Source organism: Centroberyx gerrardi, chromosome 13, assembly GCF_048128805.1.
Source record: "Centroberyx gerrardi isolate f3 chromosome 13, fCenGer3.hap1.cur.20231027, whole genome shotgun sequence".
In the NCBI taxonomy this organism is placed as follows: Eukaryota; Metazoa; Chordata; class Actinopteri; order Beryciformes; family Berycidae; genus Centroberyx; species Centroberyx gerrardi.
Genome location: NC_136009.1, coordinates 30,741,161 through 30,746,735, shown reverse-complemented (window position 1 = coordinate 30,746,735; position 5,575 = coordinate 30,741,161). Strand labels below are relative to the sequence as shown.

Below are 5,575 nucleotides of genomic sequence, written 5' to 3'. Positions count from 1 at the left end.
TGACACCCTTGAACCCAGACCTGACACCCTGAACCCAGACCGACACCCTGAACCCAGACCTGACACCCTGAACCCAGACCGACACCCTGAACCCAGACCTCACACCCTGAACCCTCAAATCCGACACCCTGAACCCTCAAACCTGACACCCTAAACCCTCAAACCTGACACCCTGAACCCAGACCTGACACCCTGAACCCAGACCTTGTAAAACAGCTGGATAATGGGACGAGAGATGCAGATATTGTAAAGAGAATTGATTGATGTTGAACATGTGAAACGTTTGTTGACAGTATTTGATTTAATTTAACTTTATTTATTGATTGTCACTGCTGTCAGGTGACATAACATAACTACAATTTGAGTGTTATTATTAGTTGAATTGAAACATTTGTTTTTAGTGAAGCTCGGGCCCTGAAACCTGCTGAAAATCCAACGTTTCATTTCAAAAACACGATGAGAAAATCAGCACCGATGTTTCATTCCTGGGGAAAAGAGCAGCAGCAGAGATGCGTTGTGTTAGAAGAAACTGTTTCTAACGTTTTACACTTTTTATTCCTTTATTGTCCAGAAGGTCAAGGTCGCCTGTCAGACGTCTGACGCTGTCGTGTGCTGCGTTTACAAATTTAGTTTCAGTTTTAAAGTGTCACAACCAGTGAATCATGGTTCAGAGATTTTATTTTTTAAACTAGATTTATATAGATTTATATTATTACTATCCACTTTGATATTTTTACTTAAGAGGAAGTTGTCAGCATTAACAGTATACTTACTGATCAGTCGACTACCAGGCAGCGTTCAGCGCTGCTTTTCTGATCTGCTGATTAAAATAAAACCTCGGGTGAATATTCAGCTGCAGTGGATGAAAATGTTTGCTGCTCTTCCTCTGGCAGGCGGTTAGTGATTTACTGAGCAGTAAATGTGGTTTTGCTGCCATAAAGATGTGAACGGTGGAAAAAGTTGAGTTTGTTGAAGCAGCTTTAAACCACATTGGTTTTATTTTAAAACTATCTATTTAGAAAAAAGATGTAATATTTTACCAAGTACTTTTTTTTTTTGCCTCTTTCCAGAACTGGGTACTTGTTTATTGTGTTGAAGAGACACTTCACGTTGCGTTTCATTTTTGCACTTTGCAGTGAATTGAAAAGGATTTCCTCTCTGTAGCTTTCACAGTAGATTTTAATTTTGCATTTTAATATTTTTTTAAAAAGACTAAGAGGAAAGTTTCAGGCAATATTTCAGAGTGAATTTATGTTTAGTGTGTTTGTTGCAACGTCACACTGAATGTTTTAATTGGGTTTTTTTATCAGAACTTCTTTTGTTCATTTGTACTTAAAGTCCTAATGTTAGGTGTGACCTCAGAAATATAATCCACAGATTATCTCTAAACTTATTTTTATCAGTTAGAAACAAAAACAACATTCCTGTTCTCAGTAGAGCTGAAGCTGCTCCAGTCAGTACAGTGTGTGAATCTGTCATAAAACTTTTGTGTTTGATCTCACCTGTTTCACTTTTCATGACAGAATGTTACAGAATGTCTTGTGCAATAAATAAAAATGTTAATGATGGACCATAATCATGTGTTTTTAATTAGCTATCATTGATTCGTATGCTGTTGATGACCAGAAATATTCTAGGTGATCAAATAATAAATTCATGTAATCAGATAATTTTGCTGACAGACTTTAACGAGCTCTGGAGCCAACAGTCTTCACTTCACAGAGCTGATTGGTTCGTGATAAACCTGCTTTTGTTAGTGGTGTTGTTATTATTATTATTATTAATAATAGTAGTAGTAGCAGTAGTGGTAGTAGTAGTAGTAGTAGCAGCAGTAGTAGTAGTAGTAGCAGCAGTAGTAGTAGTAGTAGTAGTAGTAGTAGTAGCAGCAGTAGTAGTAGTAGTAGCAGCAGCAGTAGTAGTAGTAGTAGTAGCAGTAGTAGCAGTAGTAGTAGTAGTAGTAGTAGTAGTAGTAGTAGTAGTAGCAGTAGTAGTAGTAGTAGTAGTAGTAGTAGTAGTAGTAGCAGCAGTAGTAGTAGTAGTAGCAGTAGTAGTAGTAGTAGTAGTAGTAGTAGCAGCAGCAGTAGTAGTAGTAGCAGCAGCAGTAGTAGCAGTAGTAGTAGTAGTAGTAGTAGTAGTAGTAGTAGCAGTAGTAGTAGTAGTAGTAGTAGCAGTAGTAGTAGTAGTAGTAGTAGTAGTAGTAGCAGTAGTAGCAGTAGTAGTAGTAGTAGTAGTAGTAGTAGTAGTAGTAGCAGTAGTAGTAGTAGTAGTAGTAGTAGTAGTAGTAGTAGTAGCAGCAGCAGTAGTAGTAGTAGTAGTAGCAGTAGTAGCAGTAGTAGTAGTAGTAGTAGTAGTAGTAGTAGTAGTAGTAGCAGTAGTAGTAGTAGTAGTAGTAGTAGTAGTAGTAGTAGCAGCAGTAGTAGTAGTAGTAGCAGTAGTAGTAGTAGTAGTAGTAGTAGTAGCAGCAGCAGTAGTAGTAGTAGCAGCAGCAGTAGTAGCAGTAGTAGTAGTAGTAGTAGTAGTAGTAGTAGTAGCAGTAGTAGTAGTAGTAGTAGTAGCAGTAGTAGTAGTAGTAGTAGTAGTAGTAGTAGCAGTAGTAGCAGTAGTAGTAGTAGTAGTAGTAGTAGTAGTAGTAGTAGCAGTAGTAGTAGTAGTAGTAGTAGTAGTAGTAGTAGTAGTAGCAGTAGTAGCAGTAGTAGTAGTAGTAGTAGTAGTAGTAGCAGTAGTAGTAGTAGTAGTAGTAGCAGCAGTAGTAGTAGTAGTAGTAGTAGTAGTAGTAGTAGTAGCAGTAGTAGTAGCAGCAGTAGTAGCAGTAGTAGTAGCAGTAGTAGCAGTAGTAGCAGTAGTAGTAGCAGTAGTAGTAGTAGTAGTAGTAGTAGTAGTAGTAGCAGTAGTAGTAGTCGTCAGTACAGGTGACACACATCAAGTACACCAAGAGAAACTGGATTTTGAAGTATTTTATACAAAAATAGCTTAAGTTCAGTGTAATAAATATACAGTACATGGACACAACACAGAAAATTAATGTAGTATCAATCAAGTAAAAAAATAAACTATTTGAATGTCAGCCAGGTTGTGAAAATCCCTTTTTAGACTAGACTGACTAACCAATAATCAAGTCCAGAATGTGACGGAAAACTACAGACAGCGATCAGAGAAGTCGGGGAAATGGGGTCCGAGCTGAAAAAGGAGTTATGCTTTAAACAGTTTGTTGTAGAACCCGAGTCCTGAACTAGGACTCACATCCAGCTGGAGTCCCAGTGTTGACGACTCGTGACTCGACTTGAACTTGAACTTGGGACTCGATCCCCTCAGACTCGGCTCTTTTCACATCGTTTCCCTAAATCTGTCCCTGATCGTCTGGTTGGTTCACAGGATCGGCTGAACATTTATCTGACAACACAAACGGAACAGATCGTTTCCATAGTGACAGAGGAAGATGAAGAGGGAGAACAAGAGGACGAAGATGAAGATGCTCCACCTCGTGCTGTGAGCTTCACTTGCATGAGTTTTACATTAACTGGTGGAAAAGACTTCCAGCAGAATTACTGAGCTCAAACTGACTCGACTCAGACATGATCCAGGTGACTCGGATTTGGACTCGGATTCGAACATTGAGGACTTGGGACTCGACTTGAACTTGAGGTTTGGTGACTCGACTACAAAACTGGTTTGTTGTCACAGGCAGGAAGGCTAGTCTGGTTGGAAGGCGGTGTTGACGGCGCCGGTGTCCGGGGGGGGGCGGGGCAGGTGGGGCAGGTGGGGCAGGTGGGGGCAGCTCTTCCTCCTGGACTTGGCCAGGACTCGGTGCAGGAGGCTGGGGGAGCCGTGAGGCGGAGCCGCCCCGCCCGCCGGTCCCAGCAGGCTGTTCTTCCTCGGCAGCTTGGGAGTGACGCGCCCGCTGTGGGCGAAGAGGAACAGCAATTAGTTCTATTTAAACTATATCTGCATCATCAGGGATCATTTCATGCATTTCCAGCTTCACTTTCTTATTTTGTACTGTTTTGTACAGATTTTTACTGTTTTGTAACATTTTTTTCAGTTTTGTTTTTGTCCCGGTTGAGTTGTGTGCTGCTTTGTCTCATTTTGTTCTGTTTGGTTTCCTTCTTATTGAGTTTTGTGCTTTGGGTTACAGTCAAGAAAAATAGAATATAAATTAGAATAAAGCAAATAGGGGGATTAAACATAACAACTGGCAATCCCAATGATTCAAAATTATGTAAAAGCAGAAATGTATGAAAGCAAGACCATATGGAGACGACAAAAAATTTATGTAGCTAAATATGTACTAAAACATAGTAAATATTGTTATATATGGAGTATGAAATAAGATGGAAATGATTTAAAATAAAAGGATGTTTTAGCTTCACTTAGTTTATGTCTGTTTGATGTGGAGGGTTAAAGGGAGGAGTGGTGTTCTGGGTGTAGTTACCCTGTACAGCCACAGGGGGCGTCTGCAGTCGCCACGGCGACCGGCACCGAGCCCCTCCTCGCCGGGCCGGGCGTGGCTTCGGCCGAGTCGCCGCCCTGCAACACAAACGGCGTTACATCACCGCCGGCTTCAGGCCAATCAGCTGCTGAGTTTATTTCTGCTCTGCTGCTATTTTCTGACAGAACGTTCTGGACAAAATATTAGAAACATCTTCCTGATACTGATCACAGATCTGCTGCCTCAAAGAGCAAAGCAGCAGCAGCAGCAATACTTAAAAACATCTGTAACTTTTCAACAAAATATATACTGAGTGGACAATATATTAGAAAATTAGAAAGAACAGAGAACATGTGCACTGTACAGGAAAACGTCCTACATTTCTACTTTAAAATATTTGTTATATTCCTTTTAATGCTTAGTGGTGGAGCAGAGGACCGCAGAGCACTCTGGGACTTGGAGGCGTTAACGCACCCGGCCGCTCGGCGCCACGCAGGCGGCGGGGAAGAATCCTTCGTCTCCGTTCTGCAGCCGTCCGAACCACCGGGCCCGGTCCTCTTTACACAGGACCTGGATCAGATCTCCGTGGCTCAGGTCCAGCTCCTCCGGCCCGCCGGCCCGCCGGCTCCGCACCGCCACCACCTGGAGAACAGGTTCAGTCCAGCGTGACGCACTCAGAAAACGACCGTGTTGAATTTAAAGCACAGCGCGGGTCAAAGTTAACTGACATACATTTCCTCTATATAATGTATCGTCTGGAAGGAGGTTAGGCAGTTTACCAAGAGGAAAAAAATAATCACGATACATTTTAGTTTAAAGTCATAATCCATGACAATTTCATATAATAAATGTCTGTTTTGCTACTCTGTCGCTGATGTGACACAACATGACTGAAGCTAAACAGAAGAAGTGAGCATGAGCAGTGAGAAGAAACTCAAACTGCAGCAACACAAAACCCAAGCTCCGCCCACACCGGTTGATTGACAGGTGATCTGTGGGAAGAGCAGCAGAAACACCACAGTGAGGCTGAGATGGAGATGATGACATCATCAGGCCAAACTGTCGTTTTTGTAAACAACCAACCAAAAAACTTCCAAGATGCATCAGTCCTCCGTGTTTTGTCTGGACCAGAGCAGCTTTAATATTTTA

The 5,575-nt window shown here is 41.7% G+C and overlaps 1 long non-coding RNA gene across 1 annotated transcript; it reads right to left on the bottom strand.

Annotated features, from left to right (window-relative positions):
- Window positions 1-3,069: 3,069 nt before the first annotated feature.
- Window positions 3,070-4,947, bottom strand: LOC144542183 (uncharacterized). The gene is made up of 3 exons (XR_013507133.1): window positions 4,901-4,947; window positions 4,430-4,524; window positions 3,070-3,898 (listed from the first exon to the last, which is right to left on the bottom strand). It is a non-coding gene; the product is annotated as an uncharacterized LOC144542183 (long non-coding RNA).
- Between the last annotated feature and the right edge of the window lie 628 nt (window positions 4,948-5,575).